Here is a 25,510-nt window from a genome sequence, read left to right as displayed (position 1 = left end):
AGCTGGCCATGAGCGAGGTCCAGTACCTCGGTCACCGGGTAGGTGGGAGAACACTGAAGCCCGAGCCTGAGAAAGTGGAAGCCATCGCATCCTGGCCCACCCCCAGGACCAAGAAGCAGGTGATGTCCTTCTTGGGGACCGCTGGGTACTATAGGAGGTTTGTTCCATGCTATAGTAGCCTGGCAAAGCCCTTGACGGACCTCACCAAGAAGAAGCTGCCCTCTGCAGTCGATTGGACAGTGGACTGCGAGACAGCCTTCCGGGCCCTAAAGGACGCCCTGTCCAGCCCGCCCGTGCTACAGGCAGCCGACTTCACGCGGCCGTTTGTAGTACAGACCGACGCCAGTGACTTCGGCCTCGGTGCGGTGCTCAGCCAGGTGGACTCTGCGAGCCAAGAGCACCCAGTCTTGTACCTGAGCAGGAAGCTGTTACCAAGGGAAGTTGCCTATTCCACGATGGAGAAGGAGTGCCTGGCCATAGTGTGGGCCCTGCAGCGTCTGCAACCCTATCTATACGGGCGCCACTTCATCGTGGAGACGGACCACAATCCCCTCAGCTGGTTGCACACCGTCTCTGGGACGAATGGGCGATTGTTGCGATGGAGCCTTGCGCTCCAGCAATACAACTTCACCATTCGCCACAAAAGGGGCCGTGACCACGGTAACGCAGACGGGCTGTCCCGACAAGGAGAGGTCGCGGACGGGCGCACGGGGGAACACCGGAGTGTGCTGCCCCCTAGCGCCCTCAAAAGGGGGGAGGTGTGAGGCAAATCCCGGGATATGAAGATGAATTATGACTCCAGTCATAATCTCTCATCACTCCCTGGCAGTGCCCCCTCCCTTCTTGTTCTCAATGTCCAGCATCTGTGAAGGTGTTACACCTCCATGGCCATGTCCTGTGATATGGAAATGAGGTGGTGTGGGAACAATGGACACAGGATGACTCCCTGCCGTCACCCTGTAACAAGAGTTGTATCTCATTAGCAAGGCTATGGAAATAGCCAGACAGAACGACTCCAGTAAAAAATGGTTCATATCTCGCAAGCCATATTTCCGATAAATATGGCAACCATAAAAATGGTGTCTCCGCATGTGGACGATGCCGGCACCCCCTTTTTATGGGAGCAGGACATTGGGAAATGCCCCAGGCGTGATATCAGCCAATGGGGAACTGGCAGACAGGTCATGAGTCCCCTCGTTCTGTAGCTAAATTCATAACTGTCACAATGAGAGCATTGGCGTCCGCCTACGACGCTCCCAGGCCAAGTTATGGCCATATTCCATGTTGTGGATTTTGTCCATAACTCCAGCCAGGGGTGGAGCAGTGCTTCCCTGTGAGGTCACTAAGGTAGGAGGGGACCTGGATTGCCCAGGTTGATAACCCTACTTCGGCCATTTTCCAGTGTTCTTCTGCTCGGGGGCCTGGTTGGGAAAGACCTGTGAGGGAGTTCCTGGAAACCTGGTCTACAGCGCCCCCCTGTGGCCAGACGCAACAAGGTAACTGCTGGAACTGTGTATGCCTGTTTGTAACCCATGCTTTGATTGTAACTGTACTCTGACATATGTATATTCTGTAGATTCCCTATTGTATATATTGTAGTTTCTAGTGTGCTTTAGGCTGATTAAATTATATAATTAATCTTGGGCTGTTCTGTTATCTCGATCTTGAATCCCACGTCTGTGTGTTCGGCTAATAGTTACCGTAAATCGGTTGGTGGCAGCGAATTGTGCCAAGGATTATTGTGGGGAGGCCAGTGAGATTCGGGGAGATTTTATATATTCCGCCCGCGGAGGTCGGGGGAATATATACCTTACTCTCACCGGGGACCCTTCAATAATCGGCATAAGTAGTATAGCGGCCTCCTTGCTTATTGTCGGGCAATTCCATAATTGGCCTGACTATAAGAGGGGCGCTAGAGAGCGCGTCACGTGCTCTGTCTGTCGGTCGGGAGGTATAAAGGAGGGGTGACCCCCACTTGTTACCCCCCGATTGTGACGTACTGGTAGCCAGCGCGGGGGATTTCTGAGTGACCCCCCCGGTGGTTTGTGACAAAGGCTTTATAATATGCCGATATGTTTGGGGTGCCCAATCCCCCTAAGTCATATGGGGGGTATAAGACTTTACCTGCGACCCTAGCCCTTTTATTACCCCAGACAAATTTGTTAGTCAACGATTGAAGTTTCATCAGGGTTTTGTGAGAAATTTTGATGGGAAGGCATCTGAGCACATACAATATTTTGGGTAAGAAAACCATTTTAAAGGACTGTATCCTGGCCATCCAGGACAATGATATTTTTTCATACCTTCCCAATTCCTTTTCTAAATTTTGGATCAGAGGTTCCAAATTTTCTTTAATTAACATCTGTGATGGTGTCAGCTTAATGCCCAAATAAGGTATCCCCCTGTCGCACCATTTGAATTGAAAGGCCCCCTCCAGCGCACTCCTGGCCTCCGCCGGTACATTAAACGGCAGTATCAAAGACTTTGCCGCATTAAGCTTATAATACGACACTTTAGAAAAGTTTGATAATGTGTTCACCACTGCTGGAATCGACACTGCAAGGTTAGAACAGGAAATTATCACATCGTCTGCGTATAAACCAAGTTTATGTTCAAATTCCCCAACTCTTATACCAGAAATGGCTATGTTTTTTCGTATAGCTTCCGCCAGAGGTTCTACCACTAAAGCAAAAATAGCGGGAGACAATGGACACCCCTGGCGGGTGCCATTACTTATTTGAAATTTAGATGACAGAAACCCCGATGCCAACACTGACGCATTTGGGTAAGAGTAGAGGGCTAGAATGGATGACTTGATGTTCCCCAAGAACCCGAATTTTGTTAGAACTCTCTCCAGGTATCCCCAGTGCACCCTGTCAAAGGCTTTTTCAGCATCAAGAGACAGGAATGCACTGGGTTCACCTGATATCGCCACCAGTCCAATCAAGTCAAGCATCCGTCTGGTGCCATCCTTAGATTGCCTGCCTGTCACAAACCCAACTTGATCTGGAGCCACTAAGGTCAGGATCACTTTATGAAGTCTATCTGCCACTAGTTTGGCATAAATTTTAACATCACAATTTAGGAGTGAAATGGGCCTAAAATTACCCGGGGTGTCTGCAGGTTTCCCTGGCTTTGGTAGCGTGATAATTATCGCTTCTAAGTTGTCTGGGGAAATTGACCCTTTATTTTGCCAAAAATTGAAGGTTTTTGACATAAAGGGGGACAGAGTGGATGTAAATTGTTTGTAATATTCGTATGGCAGCCCATCGGGGCCCGGGGCAGAGTTAGACTTAGTCATTTTGATGGCACCTAGGATTTCATGTGTAGTAAAGGGAAGATTAAGTTCCTCTAATTGCTCATCTGAGACCCGGGGAAGATCCAGGGGGTCTAGGAAACCCTGTATATCCACTTGAGTCGGCTGTGACGTATTGGAATCATATTTTAGATTATACAGGGCCTCATAGTATTTCGCAAATGCTTCTGCTATTTCAATGGGATGTCTAGTGATTGTTCCGTTCGGGTCCCTCAGGAATTCTATTTTAGATTGAATCTCGCGTTTTTTCGTCCTTCTTGCCAATAAGGACCCCGCTCTATCCCCATAGCATAAAATGTCGATCTATTTTTTTTAAGATTATGTTCGTATTTTTGCAGGAGTAGGGATCTTAGTTGGAATCTATGGGTTACAATATCTTTAGTGAAGTTAGGGGATGCTTTGGCTTTATTCAGGGATTCAAGGTGATGAATACGGGTTAATATATATTTAATATCTGCGTCTTTTTTCCGTTTTTGGATGGAGGCTATTTTTATGAGCTGCCCTCTGACTACGGCTTTATGAGCAGCCCACAGGGTCTCGTCAGAAATGTCCCCATTATTATTAAGTTTGAAATATTCTGTTAACACTGACTCTACTTCATCATGTACCTTCTGCCTACCAAGCAAGCTGGTATTCAGTCTCCACCTAGGGGAATTTTGAACATTAAAGCTACCCTGAACAGACAAAGAGATCGGCGCATGATCTGTCCAAGTAATTAAACCAATATCAGCTTCCACACAATTACTTATAGATTTGCTGTCGACCAAAAAAAATCAATTCTACTGTATGAGCGATGCCTGGAAGAGAAGGATGTATAGTGTCTTTCTGATGCGTGCAAATATCTCCAGATGTCATGAAAATGGAATTCATTGATGAGATGCTTAAGTTCCTTAGCATGTGGGATGCTGGTGTTGGAGCAATCCATGGAGCGTATTACAGGTATGTTAAAGTCTCCACAGATGATTTCCGCCCCTGTGGCAGTATCTTTGAATGCTTGGAAAAATTTCCTAGCAAAGGTCAATTGTGATGAATTTGGGGAGTAGACCGTTGCCAAGGTATAAGGGACGCTGTTGATATAACAAGACAAAATAATATATCTTCCATCCGCTCCATAACTGACATTTATCAATTTAAAGGCCACTGAGTTCTTTATTAAAATGGCCACTCCTCCTCTTTTTTTTGAGTCATTAGCAAAAAAGGTGTGTTGGAAGCTTGGATGAAGTAGCCGTTTATTATCTGTGGAAAGAAGGTGGGTCTCCTGCATGCACGCTATATCACAGTTAGATGCCTTCACCTCTCTCCACATCATTGACCTTTTTGCTGGGGAGTTGAGTCCGTTCACATTAATAGACAATATCTTAATTCTCATATTGGAGCCGCAGGGGGGTTTGAATTCCTAGGAACGCCATCAGGGATGAGAGGGGCTAGACCAGCAAGGAATTGAGAGAAATTTCCAGAAAAAATTAAGGAACATTTGTGAGAAGAGGAACAAAAACAAAAAAATTCCAACAACACCGGTTTGCCCCGAGTAGGGTGCCCGGTGTATAACCGCTCGCCATAGGCGAGAACATCAGGGGGGCTACGTGACATCCCGTGTCACAGGAGCAGGGGCAGCAGGTGCCATAAGCAGGAAGGAGTCCCAGCTAAGCTACTGACCATTCAGGGTTAATCCTGTCTGGAGGGCCTCTATGATTCTCCTGCCCACCAGGGTTTGGTGGGTGGGCTATTCCCCAGTCATCCAGCAGTTTGCCCAGCTGAGAAGGAGTATGACATATGTGAGTGCCTCCATCTTTGAAAATTATCATCTTCACCGGAAAACCCCACTTGTACTTGATGTCTTGATCTCTAAGGAGTTTAGAAAGGTGGGCAAATTCTCTTCTTTTATTAAGAGTTGCAGCAGAAAGATCTGGGAAGATTTCTAGTCCCATGAGAGTGTCTGGCAGGGCTGGACTTCCCCTCAGTGTGTGCAGCACAGCTTCTTTTGTTTTATAGAAATGAAGTCTAGCCAGGACGTCTTTAGGCAGAGCTGGATCTATGCCTTTGGCTTTCGGGACTCTATGAATCCTGTCCACTATCAGGTCTCTGGTGTCCCATCCAGGGAGTATAAGCTGCAGAAACTTGTGGAAGTATTCCTGGAGGTCTTTATCTGCTACTGATGAGGGAATCCCTCTGATTTTTAGGTTATTTCTTCGGGATCTGTCCTCTATATCACTGATTTTAAGTTTTAGTGCCTCCACCTCCTTTTCCAAAGCTGTGTTAGCATCTATCAGATTGTTATGTGATGTTGCAAACTCAGCCATCTTAGTTTCTACATGCTCTGTGCGAACCCCTAGAGACCTGATCTCTTCCTTCAGCTCTCTAAAGCTGGGTTTACACACTGCAACATCGCAAAGGACATCGCTGTAACGTCACCGGTTTGGTGACGCAATAGCGACCTCCCTAAGTCTCTGCTAAGTCGCTGGTGAGCTGTCAAACAGGCAAACCTGGCCAACAACTCAACAGCGATCCGGACCTGCAGAGCGACCTAGCTGGTTGTTTGGGGACGTTGATAAGCAGCCTTTTGAAAGGGAAGTTGCTAACAAAGTCTCTGCAAAGTCTTCACACACTGAAACTTCATGCTGCACAGTGGGAAACAAAGGACCTAGGAATGGTCCTGAACGATTTATAACGATTACAACTTCACAGCAGGGGCCGGGTCGCTGATAGGTTTCACACACTGCAACATCGCAAACAACATCGCTATTGCGTCACAAAACCGGTGACGTTACAGCGATGTCGTTTGAGATGTTGCAGTGTGTAAACCCAGCTTTACTATTTCTCTGAGATCAGCCTGCAAGGAAGCCCTCAGCGTTTTCAGCAGAGCTTGCATTGTTTCCTCTGTCAGAGGAATGGCTGTGCAGCCTCTCAAGCAGCCTGTTTCTCCATGTGAGGAGTGGGAAGAAGCTGAGTGGGAAGCCATCTTGCTTGGTGAGGAGAGATCCCTATCCAGGGGGAAGAAGTCTGTCAGTTTGGCTGGAGTGCCAGGTTTTTTTAGGTCTCCCCTTAGGCATAGCTGGGGGCTGGGGTTACTCACACCTCCTGTAGCTGGTAATCCTGTTATCTGTGAGCTGATAAGAGCCGGTTTATCCTGCTGTCAGCACAGAGCTCTCCTTCAAGCAGCGGTCGCCATCAGCGTGCAGGCCACGCCCCCGTGACCCCCTAAGTTGACTGGACTGTGCTGGGGTGAGGTGATCCCCTAAGTTGACTGGACTGTGCTGGGGTGAGGTGACCCCCCTAAGTTGACTGGATTGTGCTGGGTGAGGTGATTCCCCCTAAGTTGACTGGACTGTGCTGGGGTGAGGTGATCCCCCTAAGTTGACTGGACTGTGCTGGGGTGAGGTGATCCCCCTAAGTTGACTGGACTGTGCTGGGGTGAGGTGATCCCCCTAAGTTGACTGGACTGTGCTGGGATGAGGTGATCCCCCTAAGTTGACTGGACTGTGCTGGGGTGAGGTGACCCCCCTAAGTTGACTTGCTCTATCCCTGCCTTCTATTTGGTGTGCTATAACAAGTCCAGGAGGGGGTCCGGTTCTGAGGCATCGGGGGGCAGGTGGGGACAGCTACCACACATGGAAGTCTGGCCTGGTATGCTTCTATTTGGTTACTATGGCTCCTCATAGTTTGGGTGTGGTGGGGGGATCGCACGCGGCCTGACAGGTGGCTGCCCCCTCTATGTGCATTATGGTGTAGGACTCTCCCGGGTGGCCGCAGCTCGTCATGGCGGAGGGGATTTAGAGTCATCCCTTGTGGTGTGAGAGGACATTATACAGGATGACGGGCAGCGATGAGCGCATATACACACATAATTGCCAGCTGCGGATGTAACCGTATCCCACAATGCACTGCGGCACGGTCAGTTGCGCAGCCACAGTTCACGCCCACATCATAGTCATGGTAACCAGGGACAGCCGCGCAGGCGGAGCCCAAATTGTGGGCTGAGTGAGCACAATCCTGTCCCAGTGTAACATGGTGCTGCCCTTACCACGTCCAGGGGTAATGAGGCGTCTGCGATGTCACGGAGGAGGCGTGTGACACATGGCCACTGCTCCTGTCAGCACCACTAAGCATAGACAGATGTTCATGCCACCGCACACTGCTATAGCATCCGGCCTATAGCTAGTATATAATAACGGACCGCATGGATTCACGGGAGATCGTGTCTGACCAACACGTATGAGGAGAGGAGAGCAGATCTGGAGATAATGCGGCTGATGAGAGTGATCTGACCCCGCGCCACATCACAACCGTATACTGGAGCTCCAGAAGAAGCGACCGAGCGAAACTAAGCAGATGGGGGAGGACAAAAGATAGGAAACAAAGAGTCGTCATAAATGGGCTATAGTCAGCAGTGGGGACCGCAGGGATCTGTACCGGGGGCAGTGGGGACCGCAGGGATCTGTACCGGGGGCAGTGGGGACCGCAGGGATCTGTACCGGGGGCAGTGGGGACCGCAGGGATCTGTACCGGGGGCAGTGGGGACCGCAGGGATCTGTACCGGGGGCAGTGGGGACCGCAGGGATCTGTACCGGGGGCAGTGGGGACCACAGGGATCTGTACCGGGGGCAGTGGGGACCGCAGGGATCTGTACCGGGGGCAGTGGGGACCGCAGGGATCTGTACCGGGGGCAGTGGGGACCGCAGGGATCTGTACCGGGGGCAGTGGGGACCACAGGGATCTGTACCGGGGGCAGTGGGGACCGCAGGGATCTGTACCGGGGGCAGTGGGGACCGCAGGGATCTGTACTGGGAGCAGTGGGGGCTGCAGGGATCTGTACTGGGAGCAGTGGGGGCTGCAGGGATCTGTACCGGGGGCAGTGGGGGCTGCAGGGATCTGTACCTTGAGCAGTGGGGGCTGCAGGGATCTGTACCGGGGGCAGTGGGGGCCGCAGGGATCTGTACCGGGGGCAGTGGGGACCGCAGGGATCTGTACTGGGAGCAGTGGGGGCTGCAGGGATCTGTACTGGGAGCAGTGGGGGCTGCAGGGATCTGTACCGGGGGCAGTGGGGGCTGCAGGGATCTGTACCTTGAGCAGTGGGGGCTGCAGGGATCTGTACCGGGGGCAGTGGGGGCCGCAGGGATCTGTACCGGGGGCAGTGGGGACCGCAGGGATCTGTACTGGGAGCAGTGGGGGCTGCAGGGATCTGTACTGGGAGCAGTGGGGGCTGCAGGGATCTGTACCGGGGGCAGTGGGGGCTGCAGGGATCTGTACCTTGAGCAGTGGGGGCCGCAGGGATCTGTACTGGGAGCAGTGGGGACTGCAGGGATCTGTACCGGGGGCAGTGGGGACCGCAGGGATCTGTACCGGGGGCAGTGGGGACCGCAGGGATCTGTACCGGGGGCAGTGGGGGCTGCAGGGATCTGTACCGGGAGCAGTGGGGGCTGCAGGGATCTGTACCGGGAGCAGTGGGGGCCGCAGGGATCTGTACTGGGAGCAGTGGGGACCGCAGGGATCTGTACTGGGAGCAGTGGGGACCGCAGGGATCTGTACTGGGAGCAGTGGGGACCGCAGGGATCTGTACTGGGAGCAGTGGGGACAGCAATGATCTGTATTGGGAGCAGTGGGGGCCGCAGGGATCTGTACTGGGAGCAGTGGGGGCCGCAGGGATCTGTACTGGGAGCAGTGGGGGCTGCAGGGATCTGTGCTGGGAGCAGTGGGGACTGCAGGGATCTGTACTGGGAGCAGTGGGGGCCGCAGGGATCTGTACTGGGAGCAGTGGGGACCGCAGGGATCTGTACCGGGGGCAGTGGGGGCTGCAGGGATCTGTACTGGGAGCAGTGGGGGCCGCAGGGATCTGTACTGGGAGCAGTGGGGACCGCAGGGATCTGTACTGGGAGCAGTGGGGACTGCGGGGATCTGTATTGGGAGCAGTGGGGACCGCAGGGATCTGTGCTAGGACCGATTATTTTAATCTCTTTATTAATGACCTTGTGGATGGGATTGATAGTAAAGTGTCAGTCTTTGCTGATGACACCAAACTATGTAGGATATTAAAAACTGACCTTAATTGTACAATATTACAGAGGGATCTGGGATGTGGGAATGGGCAGATACTCGGCAAATGAGATTTAATGTTGATAAATGTAAAGTAATGCACCGAGGATGGAGTAATCCTATAGCTGCGTATACATTAAATGGAAGTAACCTCCGGAGGAAGAGCGGGGGATTCTGGGTACAAGTAACTGAGCAGCAGCACTCAATGTCAGGCAGCAGCTGCTAAAGGGAGGAGAAAAAGAGAGACGTGATCCCAGCGTATTGTTACCCCTCTATAAATCACTTGTAAGGCCACATCTGGAATACGGGATCCAGTTTTGGGCTCCACATTTTAAAAACGACATTCAGAAGTTAGAGTCAGTTCAAAGGCGGCAACTAGACTACTACAAGGAATGGAGGCCGCCAGTATGATGAGTAATGGAGGCCGCCCGTATGATGAGTAATGGAGGCTACCCGTATGATGAGTAATGGAGGCCGCCCGTATGAGGAGTAATGGAGGCTGCCCGTATGATGAGTAATGGAGGCTGCCCGTATGATGAGTAATGGAGGCCGCCCGTATGATGAGTAATGGAGGCCGCCCGTATGATGAGTAATGGAGGCTACCCGTATGATGAGTAATGGAGGCCGCCTGTATGATGAGTAATGGAGATCGCCTGTATGATGAGTAATGGAGGCCGCCCGTATGATGAGTAATGGAGGCTGCCCGTATGATGAGTAATGGAGGCCGCCCGTATGATGAGTAATGGAGATCGCCTGTATGATGAGTAATGGAGGCCGCCCGTATGATGAGTAATGGAGGCCGCCCGTATGATGAGTAATGGAGGCCGCCTGTATGATGAGGAATGGAGGCTACCTGTATGATGGGCAATGGAGGCCGCTCGTATGATGAGGAATGGAGGCCGCCTGTATGATGAGGAATGGAGGCCACCCCTTTGATGGGCAATGGAGGCCGCCTGTGTGATGAGGAATGGAGGCCGCCCGTAGCATGATTAATGGAGGCCGCCCGTAGGATGAGTAATGGAGGCCACCCATAGGATGAGTAATGGAGGCCGCCCGTAGGATGAGTAATGGAGGCTACTCGTATGATGGGCAATGGAGGCCGCCCGTAGGATGAGGAATGGAGGCCGCCCGTAGGATGAGTAATGGAGGCCGTCTGTATGATGAGGAATGGAGGTCGCTGGTATGATGAGGAATAAAGGCCGCCCGTATGAGGAGTAATGGAGGCCGCCCGTATGAGGAGTAATGGAGGCCGCCCGTATGAGGAGTAATGGAGGCCGCCCGTATGAGGAGTAATGGAGGCCGCCCGTATGAGGAGTAATGAGGCCGCCCTTATGAGGAGTAATGAGGCCGCCCTTATGAGGAGTAATGAGGCCGCCCTTATGAGGAGTAATGAGGTCGCCCGTATGAGGAGTAATGAGGCCGCCCGTATGAGGAGTAATGAGGCCGCCCTTATGAGGAGTAATGGAGGCCGCCCGTATGAGGAGTAATGAGGCCGCCCGTATGAGGAGTAATGAGGTCGCCCGTATGAGGAGTAATGAGGCCGCCCGTATGAGGAGTAATGGAGGCCGCCCGTATGAGGAGTAATGGAGGCCGCCCGTATGAGGAGTAATGGAGACCGCCCGTATGAGGAGTAATGGAGGCCGCCCTTATGAGGAGTAATGAGGCCGCCCTTATGAGGAGTAATGAGGCCGCCCTTATGAGGAGTAATGAGGTCGCCCGTATGAGGAGTAATGAGGCCGCCCGTATGAGGAGTAATGAGGCCGCCCTTATGAGGAGTAATGGAGGCCGCCCGTATGAGGAGTAATGAGGCCGCCCGTATGAGGAGTAATGAGGTCGCCCGTATGAGGAGTAATGAGGCCGCCCGTATGAGGAGTAATGGAGGCCGCCCGTATGAGGAGTAATGGAGGCCGCCCGTATGAGGAGTAATGGAGACCGCCCGTATGAGGAGTAATGGAGGCCGCCCGTATGAGGAGTAATGGAGGCCGCCCGTATGAGGAGTAATGAGGCCGCCCGTATGAGGAGTAATGGGGCCGCCCCTATGAGGAGTAACGGAGGCCGCCCCTATGAGGAGTAATGGAGGCCGCCCCTATGAGGAGTAACGGAGGCCGCCCCTTTGAGGAGTAACGGAGGCCGCCCCTTTGAGGAGTAACGGAGGCCGCCCGTATGAGGAGTAACGGAGGCCGCCCGTATGATGAATAATGGAGGCTGCCCGTATGATGAGTAATGGAGGCCGCCCGTATGATGAGTAATGAGGCCACCCATATGATGAGTAATGGAGGCCGCCTGTATGAGGAGTAATGGAGACCGCCCGTATGAGGAGTAACGGAGGCCGCCCGTATGATGAATAATGGAGGCCGCCCGTATGATGAGTAATGAGGCCGCCCATATGATGAGTAATGGAGGCTGCCTGTATGAGGAGTAACGGAGGCCGCCCGTATGAGGAGTAATGGAGGCCGCCCGTATGATGAATAATGGAGGCTGCCCGTATGATGAGTAATGAGGCCGCCCATATGATGAGTAATGGAGGCCGCCCGTATGAGGAGTAACGGAGGCCGCCCGTATGATGAATAATGGAGGCTGCCCGTATGATGAATAATGGAGGCTGCCCGTATGATGAATAATGGAGGCCGCCCGTATGATGAATAATGGAGGCTGCCCGTATGATGAATAATGGAGGCTGCCCGTATGATGAATAATGGAGGCTGCCCGTATGATGAATAATGGAGGCTGCCCGTATGATGAATAATGGAGGCTGCCCGTATGATGAGTAATGAGGCCGCCTGTATGAGGAGTAATGGAGACCGCCTGGGGAAGACAATACTAAGGACCAGGGGGCACTTACTGCTGGGGGAGTGATTCCGGCAGCTAAATAGGAAAGGGTTCTTTACAGTTGGAGGAGTCAGACTGTGGAATGCGACCACAAGAGGCAGTAATGGCAGATGCTATCACAGCTTTATATCAGGCGGGGGATTCCTCCGTGCACAGCATTGTCGGGTTATAGAGGATTTGGTGATGACGTATAATCGGGGGAGGAAGGTGAATGCGATGGAGCGGGGGCTTTCTTCACCCGGTGTAACTTGCTGGGCCACATTGCTCTCCTGCCCCCATCATAGTAGATATTCTGTTGTACCTCCTCTAGGTGTACTTGTACGAGCCACCCATGGTGTGGTCTCCTCCCTTGCATCCGCCCCCCATTGTGGAGCCCTCGTACCCCCAGAATCAGACTTCCCCGTGTTCTCGCACCGTGCGGTGGTCTCCGAGGCTGCGGCCATACAAGAGCTTGAGTGGAGTAGACCTGGTAGAAGGCCGCGGCCCCTCTCGGCAGGCACACAGGAGCAGTGGCAGAGCTTCTTCCCATTACCCCCCTCCACCTTTAGGACCGCTCGCAGAGTCCGCTCATCTGTGGGTGGTACGCGGAGGTTGTCAGTGGTGGACCCCGCTCCATAGAGCACGCAATACCTCCCCCGTGAATGGCGTTCCCTGATCTGACACAACCTCCTTGGGTAAAACCCACCCGGCTACATTATAGGGCATGTCAGTAATTAACTGGATGCACCCTGACTGCTGTGCCCAGGCAGTACAGGGTTAAGCATTCTTCCCATGTTCCCATGTCCGATTTAACACACCCTCCCCTTATAGATTTTGCCCAATCGGATCGTTCCCAGAGTTCCATAGTTTTTCCCATATATAAAGCCCCTCTCTTCCTGATTCCGGCCTCTCCTCACTGCGTGAGAACCGGATTAAGCTGGTGAGAGATGACTGACATGCTAGGTGACGCTGTCAGGGACAGGATCAGGAGGGAAGGGGACGCATGGCTTGCTGCAATTCTAGGTGAGCAGCGTCCCCCCCCCTCCTGAGGCACAGACACTACAACCGGTCGGCAGGCGGCCTGCCCGTGCAATCCGCCCTTCCGAGCGTCTGAGCCCCTCTGCAGGAGCTTCTCAGCGCAGGCGCGGGGGGCGTGTGCGCGCCTCGCGCTCGGGACGCGCGCGTTCACGTCCCTCATGTGAAGCCCCGCCCACCCGCCCAGCTCCAACGCATGCAGCGGCCGCAAGCCTTACCTGTCCTGCAGGCAAAGCGGCGCTGCCATCATTACCACTAACGCTCCCTGCTCTGCTTCCGTCTGCTGTCCCCCAAACGCTGCAGCGCTCTGCACCTCCTCCACCTCCTGTAAGCATACCTCCCAACCGTCCCGGATACAGCGGGACAGTCCCTCTTCTGAGCCTTTGATCCCGGGTCCCGCCCGTGAGGCTGTTTATCCCGGGCTCCACCCACCCACTGTAGCCCCGCCTCGCTGTTTCTCCCTTCTATTCATTACAGAGCCGAGCGCGCACCTACTCCTGTGACTGCTGCTGAGGTATGAATCACCCCCTGCAGCAGAGCCCCCCCCCCCCCTGCACCAGAGCCGACCCCCCCAGTCCCGGAGCCTGCGTTTGTCTGCAGCTGTTCTCTGATTCCCCGTGTGCGGCTTCTCACTGCTGCAGACACGCGGGGAGTCAGGACGCTGAGGAGACCGTGCAATCAGCACTTATCTCCTGCAGATAGCAGTGACAATAACCTATGCAGAGTGACATCTGCAGGCTTCTATTACCGATCAGTGGTCTCCTGCCTGTGGAGCAGAGCTGCTGGGTCCTAGCTTCCCAACAGCTTCAGCTCTGCTTTATCCTGGCTCCTCTACCAGTTAAAGGGAACATGTCAGCAGAAATTTCACAATGAAAGTAATAGATTCCCCTCTCCAGCTCCTGGGCTGCTTCTAGAAAGGTTCCTGTTGTTATTGTGCCCCCTTTGAGACCTACAAAAATACTTTATGAAGTCTTACCTTTTTGTATGCAAATGTGTTTTTATGGTCACGGGGGCGGGCTGTCTGGCGTCCGTTATTCCCCCTCCTGCCGCTTTACGCAGTCCCCCATTGCTCATTTACATACACAAGAACGCCTTCCTCATGTAACTGTCCTCCCGAAGATTTGCGCATGTGAACGCTTTTTCAGGTGATTGCGCAGGCACGAGATTATGGGCGGCGCTGTGATTGTCATCAGCAGCGTTAACCAAGTACCCGCCCATAATCTCGTGCCCGCACTTTTCCCTCTGACTCCACCGTTATGCGCAAGTGCTGGCCGTATGAACCATGTTACCTATTACTGCTTGCACGAGATTATGGGCGGGTACTTGGATGACTTTGCTGATGACAATCACAGCGCCGCCCATAATCTCGCGCCCATGGTAATAGCTAACGTGGTTCATATGGCCAGTGCTTGCGCATAACAGTGGAGGCAGAGTGAGAAGCGCGGGCACAAGATTATGGGCAGGTACTTGGATGACGCTGCTGATGACAATCACAGCGCCGCCCATAATCTCGCGCCCACGGTAATAGGTAACGTGGTTCATATGGCCAGTGCTTGCGCATAACAGTGGAGGCAGAGTGAGAAGCGCGGGCACGAGATTATGGGCAGGTACTTGGATGACGCTGCTGATGACAATCACAGCGCCGCCCATAATCTCGCGCCCATGATAATAGGTAACGTGGTTCATATGGCCAGTGCTTGCGCATAACGGTGGAGGCAGAGTGAGAAGCGCGGGCACGAGATTATGGGCGGGTACTTGGATGACGCTGCTGATGACAATCACAGCGCCGCCCATAATCTCGCGCCCATGATAATAGGTAACGTGGTTCATATGGCCAGTGCTTGCGCATAACGGTGGAGGCAGAGTGAGAAGCGCGGGCACGAGATTATGGGCGGGTACTTGGATGACGCTGCTGATGACAATCACAGCGCCGCCCATAATCTCGCGCCTGCGCAATCACCTCAAAAGCGTTCACACTTTGCACAGTGCTCACTCCCGCGAGAGTGGCACTGGGCATGCACAAAACTTCAGGAGGACAGTTACATGAGGAAGGCGTCCTCATGTATGGAAATGAGCAATGGGGGACGGCGTACAGCGGCAGGAGGGGGAATAACGGACGCCAGGCAGCCCGCCCCCGTGACCATAAAAACAGATTTGCATACAAAAAGGTAAGACTTCATAAAGTATTTTTTTAGGTCTCAAAGGGGGCACAATAGCAACAGGAACCTTTCCAGAATGCAGCCCAGGAGCTGCAGAGGGGAAGCTTTTATTTTTTTTGCTAAATTTCTGGTGACAGTTTCCCTTTAAAGTGAACCTGTCAGGTGCAATCTGCACTCAGAGCCAGGAGCAGTTCTAGGTGTATATTGCTAATCCCTCCCTAACTGTCCCTGTATACACTAGCATAGATAAAGGCATCTATAGAAAAAGTATTTTTAAAGAGCTTATATCTTATGCTAATTAGCGCGGGGACTAGTCCCAAGGGCGTTACTTCACTTGGCTAGTCGGCTCACATAGCGTGTTAGTACTCACACAGGGGCGTAATAACATGCTAACATGCTATGCGAGCCGACTAGCCAAGTGAAGTAACGCCCTTCGGACTAGTCCCCGCGCTCATTAGCATAAGATATAAGATCTTTAAAAATATTTGTTCTTGATCTCTTTATCTATGCTAGTGTATACAGGGACGGTTAGGCAGGGATTAGCAATATGTGCCCAGAACTGCTCCTGGCTCTGAGTGCAGATTGCACCTGACAGGTTCACTTTAAAGGGAACCTGTCACCAGATTTGGGGCCTATAAGCTGCGGCCACCACCAGCGGGATCTTATGTACACATTCTAACATGCTGCATACCTCCCAACCGTCCCGGATACAGCGGGACTTTCACGCTTTACGTTGTTTGTCCCGTTGCCACGGGCGGGACGGCCGGCTCCCGGGCTCCGCCCACCCACTCTCTCTCCGCCTCCCTGCTTTTCCCTCCTACCATCCTAGTAGACGTGGCATAGAGAGGAGCGCTGCCTGTGCTGCTGCTGGTACAGTAAACTAATCTCCCCAGCGCTGATTTCCCTCCCTCCCCCCTCACCCCCGGCCGGAGCCTGTCTGTGCGGTCGGCCGGCCGCCTGTCTGTGCGGTCGGCCGGCCGCCTGTCTGTGCGGTCGGCCCGCCACCTGTCTGTGCGGGCGCCCCCCTGCCGCCTGTCTGTGCGGGCGCCACCCGCCGCCTGTCTGTGCGGGCGCCCCCCTGCCGCCTGTCTGTGCGGGCGCCCCCCTGCCGCCTGTCTGTGCGGGCGCCCCCCTGCCGCCTGTCTGTGCGGGCGCCCCCCGCCGCCTGTCTGTGCGGGCGGCCCGCCGCCTCATTGTGCGGGCAGCCGGCCGCCTCTCTGTGCGGGCGGCTGGCCGCCTCTCTGTGCGGGCGGCCCGCTGCCTGTCTGTGAAGGCGGCCGGCCGCCTGTCTGTGAAGGCGACCGGCCGCCTCACTGTGCGGGCGACCGGCCGCCTCACTGTGGCTGCCTGCGTGTCCGTGCTGGAGGCCCGCCGGCTGCCTGCGTGTCCGTGCTGGAGGCCCGCCGGCTGCCTGCGTGTCCGTGCTGGAGGCCCGCCGGCTGCCTGCGTGTCCGTGCTGGAGGCCCGCCGGCTGCCTGCGTGTCCGTGCTGGAGGCCCGCCGGCTGCCTGCGTGTTTGTGCTGAATGGGTGTGGATGGGGAGTGGATATGGGCGTGACTGTGAAATGGGTGTGGTTAGGGGGCGTGGCCTAAAAATTTGCCGCGGCGCGCGTAGCGCGCCGCAAACTTTGTCCCTCTTTTCCTTCTTTAAAAGTTGGGAGGTATGTGTAAGGCCTATTCCCTCTGCTATGGGAGGCCATAATAGCCGCAGCAGCTCCTCCTCCTCCTCAGCAGAGGAGTGTGCTGCACAATCAATGCCCCCAATGGCAGTGGCTTATCCTTCCCTCACACCCTGCAATGCCTCAGAAGTATGCAGGGTGGGATCTGTGGCAGAAGCCACAAATGTAGCACCCCAAACACTGCCACAAATCATTAACAATCAAGGGGGGATGGCTGCTCATACTGCTATGGCTGCAGTGATGGCTTGGCCTCCTGCAGCATCTGCGGTGATGGCTTCGCCTGCGGCGATGGCTTTGCCTCCTGCAGCGCCTGCGGCGATGGCTTGGCCTCCTGCAGCCCCTGCGGTGATGGCTTTGCCTACTGCAGCACAAGCAATGATGGCCTTGCCTCCCACAGCGCAGAACGTACCCCAGCCCCCTCCTACTCAATCTGCCCCCTGGGTGGATTATGCAGCGGGTGCTGGAAGCACGGCCCACGGTCGGCGACGCCGTGGGCGCGGTAACCGCTCTGCTGCCTCCTCAGCCTCTTCGCATTCTCGAAGCCCTTATAGGCGTAGTCGCTACGATAGGGATCAGGAGCGACATACCGGCTATTCTACGCGCCGGTCCAGGTCCTCTCGCCGACGTCATCGTTCACGGTCCTCAAGATGGCGTTCGCCTTCAACCACGGCGGAGTCGTCTGATGAGTCTGGAGTGTCTGGTAGGCCCTCTCGACACAGAACCAGCCGCCAGAGGGACGCCGAGACATATATAGACCAGGCGCACGTTTCAGCTGCTCCACAGATACCGCTTAATCCTACAGATCCACCTGCTGTCGGTGAGTACAATTATTGGGGGGCTTGGGCAGGGCCTGATACAACGGCTAGGTCATTACAAACATTGCTAGCACATATTAATACCCCGGGTAATAAGATATTAGTTAACCCTTTATTACTTGGCCGGCAACCTGAAAAGAGACCCGACCCCCCTCCTCGTGCGGATATACATAGGGACACGTTTTTTTGTGGTATTTCCCCCTTGGGTTCGCACCTTGATACCGAGACTACTAATAAAATATGGGCCAATGACTACATTGACATTTGGTCTCTGGTATCCACTGAACAATTCACGATTGACAAAGAGCGGCGGTCTGCTGAACGGCCTTTTGAGAGGAAACCCAGAGTCGCGAAAACAATTAACAATTGGCTGCAAGCCTTTTTTGTCATGGGTTGTGTTATGGGTCAAAAGCACCCCGAACGTTGTTCTGAGCTCTTTATATATGCCGATTCAATTTATAACTCTTTCAAAGCGCATGGCGGCTCGGCCTGGTGGCGCTATGATGAAGACTTTCGGCGCCGTTTAGCACTCCAACCCCATTTAGGTTGGGGAGTAAAAGCTACGGACTCATGGTTGCGTTTCATGATGACGCCAAAAACCCCCTTTCCGTCTGCGGCCTCTGGCAACTCCGCCGGTTCCAGTTCAGTGGCCGTGCGTAGACCCGGCACATGCTGGTTGTTCAATGAGGGTCACTGCCGATTCTTCGGTCTCTGCAGATATAAACATGAATGCTCCAATTGTGGAGGCACACATGCTGCAGTCAAGTGCTCCCGACCTTCTCCAAAATTGCCAGCTAAATCGTCGTCAACTCCGTCCGACCACAAAGACCCCAGTGACCGTAGCCGCGATGGGGCCGTGGCTCGACCGTTACCCCAATAAAGAGGCTGCCGCGCAGTTGCGCTTTGGATTCAGTTTCGGGTTCTTCATCCCCTTCAACTTTACCAGACTCCCTCTTTTTGCTCAGAATCTTAAGTCCGCGTATGAATTCCATGACGTCCTAATAGACAAGCTTAACACTGAGTTAACTAAAGGCAGAATTGAAGGCCCTTTCCGTTCACCACCATTTTCCAACTTGCGGGTGTCCCCCCTTGGAGTCATACCAAAAAAAGAGCCTGGAAAATTCCGTTTGATACACCACCTATCTCACCCTAGAGGTTCTTCCGTTAATGATGGTATACTCGAGTGTGAGGCGTCGGTGACTTATGTATCTTTCGACAGAGCCGTTGAGTTAGTCAGGAAGGCGGGTCAGGGTGCGCTCATGGCCAAGTCAGATATTGAGTCGGCTTTCCGCCTCCTGCCGGTCCACCCGGATTGTTACCATTTACTCGGTTGCTTCGTAGATGGTTATTACTACTTTGACACCTGCCTTCCTATGGGATGCTCAATCTCATGTTCCTATTTTGAATTATTCAGTTCGTTTTTGGAGTGGGCGGTTAAGGTTGAATCCCGTTCCCAATCTGTCATTCATTATCTTGACGACTTCTTGTTTGTGGGCCCTCAAGGCTCCTCCCATTGTCAAGTCTTATTGGATACGTTCTGCACCCTCATGGCCAGATTTGGCGTTCCGTTGTCTGAGGACAAAACTATCGGTCCTTCTCCAGTCCTATCTTTTCTAGGTATCGAGATCGATTCAAACGTAATGGTCTTCCGGCTTCCAGATGACAAGGTGTCGAGGCTGCTGTCCATGATAAAGGGGTTCGGCGCTGTACGGAGTGTGACCCTACGTCAGATGCAATCGTTGCTGGGCCTCTTAGTATTTGCCTGTCGGGTCATGCCAATGGGCAGAATTTTTTCCCGCAGGCTCTCACTGGCTACAACAGGTGTTCGGCTCCCCCATCATCGTATCCGGATTACCTCCCGCTTGCGTGAGGATTTGGCCGTGTGGGAAGAATTTCTTTCCAGGTACAATGGTCGCACTTGTTTTCAAGACAGTTTCGTGTCCAATACAGAGCTACCACTTTTTTCTGAAACATCTGGGTCGTTGGGTTTTGGCGTTATCTTTAAAGACCAATGGTGCGCGGAGCGTTGGCCTTCCTCCTGGCATACCAACGGTTTCATTTCCGATATAACGCTTCTTGAGTTGTTCCCCATTGTGGCAGCTGTGTCTATGTGGGGCCCTGCTATTCAGAATAGGCGAATTTTATTTTACTCTGATAACTCGAGTATGGTCCACGCGATTAATCACCTGACTTCGTCTTCCCTGCCGGTTATCAAGCTGCTGAGATTTTTGGTTTTTAAATGTTTGGAGCTCAACATTTGGTTAAAAGCTCGCTATGTTCCGGATACGTGTAACATGATAGCTGATTCCTTGTCCTGTTTTGACTTTCAGAAATTCCGACACCTTTACCCTCATGCCCAAGCAGAGGGACTCTCGTGCCCATCCAGCATGTGGGACCTGCTGGACTGCAGTTGATGCCGTTGGTGACATCCTCCGTGGCCCCGGTGACATGGCGTTCTTACGGTAAGGCATGGGCCGAATGGTTAGTTTTTGCTGCGGGCCACCTGATCGCTACATCTGAATGTTCCAGGTTGGAAGCGACTTGCCAATACCTGATGAATATGTATAACAATGGTTTGTCCAGCGCGGTTGCTAGGAACCAATTGTCCGGCCTCGCTTTTCATTTTAAGCTACGGGGATGGTCTGATTTTACCAAATTTTTCATAGTGCGGCAGGCAGTCAAGGGATGGAGCAGAGGGCGACCTAGCAAGGAGAGCAGGAGGCCAGTTTCTTTAGTCTCCTGTCTCGCATCATTGACGGTATACCTTCCGTCTGCCCTTCTCCTTTCGAGTCCGCCCTCTTCTCCGCCTCTTTCGCGTTGGCCTTTTTTGGTGCATTACGCATCGGTGAGTTGGTGTCTTCTTCTAAAGGCACCCATGGTGGCCTCTGGCATGATGATGTTATTTTGACTAATGTGGGTTTACGTATTCGCATACGTAAATCCAAGACTGACCAATCCGGAAAGGGCTGCTGGATTCCCTTATTTTCCATATCCGGACCAGTGTGCCCCGTTAGATTAGTTCATAATTATATGGCGGTCCGCCATGGGGAATTTTCCTTCCTAGTTCATGAAGATGGTTCCCCTATGACGAGATTCCAGTTCCTGTCGGTTTTTCGGAAATGCCTCAGGTCCTTGGGTTTTTCTCCATTGGAGTTTGGCACTCATTCTTTTAGGATCGGGGCTGCAACGGAGGCAGCCCGGGCGGGATTGCCCAATGAAGTTATTCAGCGTATTGGCCGCTGGCGTTCGGCTTGTTTTGCGCGCTATATCAGACCGGAACTACTGCTTCATTGATAATTTCCTTTGCAGGTTGTCTGTTAAAATGCCAGTTGCTGTTCCCGCACTAACGGTTTTTTACTTTTAGGCGCTGCTAAACCGGTGATTTGGCTGCTCGGCCATTCCTATATTTTCTGGGCTGGACAGCGAGCTGAGAATCGACCTGGCGGACGGGCCCTTGGATTCCGTGGCTTTGAGGTCAACTGGAGAGGAATTAGAGGTCTGATCTGGCCTCAGGTTCTCCCTGAGGTAGTCGGGATCGCTAGGTCAGCACCGTCACCAGTGGTCCTTGTCATCCATGCCGGAGGAAATTACCTCGGTTCTCGTCGTTTGGCAGAGCTCATTACTACCATGCGATCGGACTTGGATAAGTTTCATGCATTTTTTCCAGAGCTGGTCATCGTGTGGTCCGAGGTTGTTTCTCGGGTTGTATGGCGGAGGTCCCAGGGGGCTGCAGCGCTCGAGCGCTCGCGCCGTACGCTCAATTCGCGTATATCGCGATTTGTGCGTTTTAAAGCGGGAATTGTGGTTCGACATCGGCAATTAGAAGGGGACAATTTGCCCCTCATGATTACGGATGGCGTTCATTTGAACGAAATTGGCTTAGACATATTCTTGTCTGGCCTACAAGACGGCATAGAGCAAGCGCTGTGTTTGATGGGTGGGGGTCGGAGCGCAGTCTAAAGTCTTTGCTCCTCCGTGGCGGTATTTATCCAAAACTGGTATGTTTGTTAAGCTGAAGTGCGCCGGGAGTCCGGCCTGGCACAACGCTTCGTTTTGGAAGTTGCTAATAGTTATGGTTATCTTTGCTGTGACCGACCTACCTCCACAAAAAAGATGAGAGTATATAAGTGTTTTTGATAAAGCTCTCCAATAAAGTTTTATATTTTGGTTACATTGGTGTCGGTGTGTTTAATCGGACATGGGACGTGTTGGTTGGGGGTTCAGGGTCTCAGCAGTCATCTCCTGTAACGCGCGGGCCGCCCTCGTCTATTCCTCGGAGACCTACTTCAGGGTACCTGGTGGCAAAATCCACAACCATCACTAAGTATCTCTTCCCTGAGTGACCGGGTCAGGACGGGGCCGAGAATATCCACCCCACCTTATGAAAAGCTTCCGCTATTAAAGACACGGGTTGTAAAGGGGCTCTGCGCGAGGGGCCCCGTCCGTTGGCAGGTGGCACCGGAGCTCACCAAGGTTTTCATTTCATGGGACATCCAGAGCTCGAAGAACCTGCTCATAACCCTGCGATGGCTCTTCTCACGCCCAGGAGTCCCCCTAATGGACCTTCATGGGCAAAGGACAGACTGCCCCTACTCTATGTCTTCAGCCCCAGCAACTGCGTCTCCTCACCTGTCCCATCAATCCACTGCCCAATGTAATTCCCTCTTCCCCAGACCCTTCTTATCTCCCTGTACCTCCTCCCAGGGCTGTGGAGTATAACATGGACCAAATCCAACCCCCTCATGCAGTGTAAACCCTTAGTTTCCCTCCGCTCTCTATACAGACACATCTGCAGGTTTTTCCCTCCGCTCTCTATACAGACACATCTGCAGGTTTTCCCTCCGCTCTCTATACAGACACATCTGCAGGTTTTCCCTCCGCTCTCTATACAGACACATCTGCAGGTTTTTCCCTCCGCTCTCTATATAGACACATCTGGAGGTTTTTCCCTCTGCTCTCTATACAGACACATCTGCAGGTTTTCCCTCCGCTCTCTATACAGACACATCTGCAGGATTTCCCCTCCACTCTCTATACAGACACATCTGCAGGTTATACCTCTGCTCTCTATACAGACACATCTGCAGGTTTTTCCCTCCGCTCTCTATACAGACACATCTGCAGATTTTCCCTCCGCTCTCTATACAGACACATCTGCAGGTTTTTCCCTCCGCACTCTATACAGACACATCTGCAGGTTTTTCCCTCCACTCTCTATACAGACACATCTGCAGGTTTTCCCCTCTGCTCTCTATACAGACACATCTGCACGTTTTCCCCTCCGCACTCTATACAGACACATCTGCAGGTTTTTCCCTCCGCGCTCTATACAGACACATCTGTAGGTTTTTCCCTCTGCTCTCTATACAGACACATCTGCAGGTTTTCTCTCTGCTCTCTATACAGACACATCTGCAGGTTTTTCCCTCCACTCTCTATACAGACACATCTGCAGGTTTTTCCCTCTGCTCTCTATACAGACACATCTGCAGGAGTTTCCCTCTGCTCTCTATACAGACACATCTGCAGGTTTTTCCCTCCGCTCTCTATACAGACACATCTGCAGGTTTTTCCCTCCGCTCCCTATACAGACACAGCTGCAGGTTTTCCCTCTGCTCTCTATACTGACACATCTGCAGGTTTTTCCTCCGCTCTCTATATAGACACATCTGCAGGTTTTCCCTCTGCTCTCTATACAGACACATCTGCAGGATTTTCCCTCCGCTCTCTATACAGACACATCTGCAGGTTTTCCCCTCCGCTCTCCATAAAGACACATCTGCAGGTTTTTCCCTCCGCACTCTATACAGACACATCTGCAGGTTTTACCCTCTGCTCTCTATACAGACACATCAGCAGGTTTTTCCCTCCGCACTCTATACAGACACATCTGCAGGTTTTACCCTCTGCTCTCTATACAGACACATCTGCAGGTTTCCCCTCTGCTCTCTATACAGACACATCTGCAGGTTTTTCCGTCCGCTCCCTATACAGACACATCTGCAGGTTTTTCCCTCTGCTCTCTATACAGACACATCTGCAGGTTTTCCCCTCCGCTCTCCATAAAGACACATCTGCAGGTTTTTCCCTCCGCACTCTATACAGACACATCTGCAGGTTTTACCCTCTGCTCTCTATACAGACACATCAGCAGGTTTTTCCCTCCGCACTCTATACAGACACATCTGCAGGTTTTACCCTCTGCTCTCTATACAGACACATCTGCAGGTTTCCCCTCTGCTCTCTATACAGACACATCTGCAGGTTTTTCCGTCCGCTCCCTATACAGACACATCTGCAGGTTTTTCCCTCTGCTCTCTATACAGACACATCTGCAGGTTTTTCCCTCCGCACTCTATACAGACACATCTGCAGGTTTTCCCTCAGCTCTCTATACAGACACATCTGCAGGTTTTTCCCTCCGCTCTCTATACAGACACATCTGCAGGTTTTCCCCTCCGCTCTCCATAAAGACACATCTGCAGGTTTTTCCCTCCGCTCTCTATACAGACACATCTGCAGGTTTTTCCCTCCGCTCTCTATATATGCACATCTGCAGGTTTTTCTCTCCGCTCTCTATAAACACACATCTGCAGGTTTTTCCCTCTGCTCTCTATACAGACACATCTGCAGGTTTTTCCCTCTGCTCTCTATACAGACACATCTGCAGGTCTTTCCCTCCGCTCTCTATACAGACACATCTGCAGGTTTTTCCCTCCGCTCTCTATACAGACACATCTGCAGGTTTTTCCCTCTGCTCTCTATACAGACACATCTGCAGGTTTTTCCCTCCGCTCTCTATACAGACAGATCTGCAGGTTTTTCCCTCAGCTCTCTATACAGACACACCTGCAGGTTTTTCCCTCCGCTCTCTATACAGACACAGCTGCAGGTTTTCCCTCTGCTCTCTATACAGACACATCTGCAGGTTTTTCCTCCGCTCTCTATACAGACACATCTGCAGGTTTTTCCCTCCGCTCTCTATACAGACACATCTGCAGGTTTTCCCCTCCGCTCTCCATAAAGACACATCTGCAGGTTTTTCCCTCCGCTCTCTATACAGACACATCTGCAGGTTTTTCTCTCCGCTCTCTATAAACACACATCTGCAGGTTTTTCCCTCCGCTCTCTATACAGACACATCTGCAGGTTTTTCCCTCTGCTCTCTGTACAGACACATCTGCAAGTTCCTCCCTCTACTCTCTATATGGACACATCTGCAGGTTTTTCCCTCTGCTTTCTATACAGACACATCTGTAGGTTTTTCCCTCCGCTCTCTATACAGACACATCTGTAGGTTTTTCCCTCCGCTCTCTATACAGGCACATCTGCAGGTTTTTCTCTCCTCTCTTTATACAGACACATCTGCAGGTTTTTCCGTCCACTGTCTATACAGACACATCTGCAGGTTTTTCCCTCCACTGTCTATACAGACACATCTGCAGGTTTTTCCCTCCGTTCTCTATAAAGACACATCTGCAGGTTTCCCCCCCCCGCTCCCTATACAGACACATCTGCAGGTTTTTCCCTCCGCTCTCTATACAGTCACATCTGCAGGTTTTTCTCTCCGCTCTTTATACAGACACATCTGCAGGTTTTTCCCTCCACTGTCTATACAGACACATCTGCAGGTTTTTCCCTCTGCTCTCTATACAGACACATCTGCAAG

The 25,510-nt window shown here is 52.6% G+C and overlaps 1 protein-coding gene across 1 annotated transcript in view; it reads left to right on the top strand.

The window, feature by feature from the left end:
* The window catches only part of LOC142316941 (uncharacterized), a 51,412-nt gene extending 30,469 nt beyond the window's left edge, over positions 1 to 20,943 (top strand). Inside the window, exon 3 of the transcript XR_012754643.1 lies at positions 20,172 to 20,943. The gene's annotated coding sequence lies outside the window, so the exon portion shown is untranslated. The remainder of the gene's footprint in view (positions 1 to 20,171) is intronic.
* Positions 20,944 to 25,510: the final 4,567 nt, after the last annotated feature.

Source organism: Anomaloglossus baeobatrachus, chromosome 6 (genome assembly GCF_048569485.1).
Source record: "Anomaloglossus baeobatrachus isolate aAnoBae1 chromosome 6, aAnoBae1.hap1, whole genome shotgun sequence".
Taxonomy (NCBI): domain Eukaryota; kingdom Metazoa; phylum Chordata; class Amphibia; order Anura; family Aromobatidae; genus Anomaloglossus; species Anomaloglossus baeobatrachus.
This window is presented reverse-complemented; position numbering and strand designations above follow the sequence as displayed.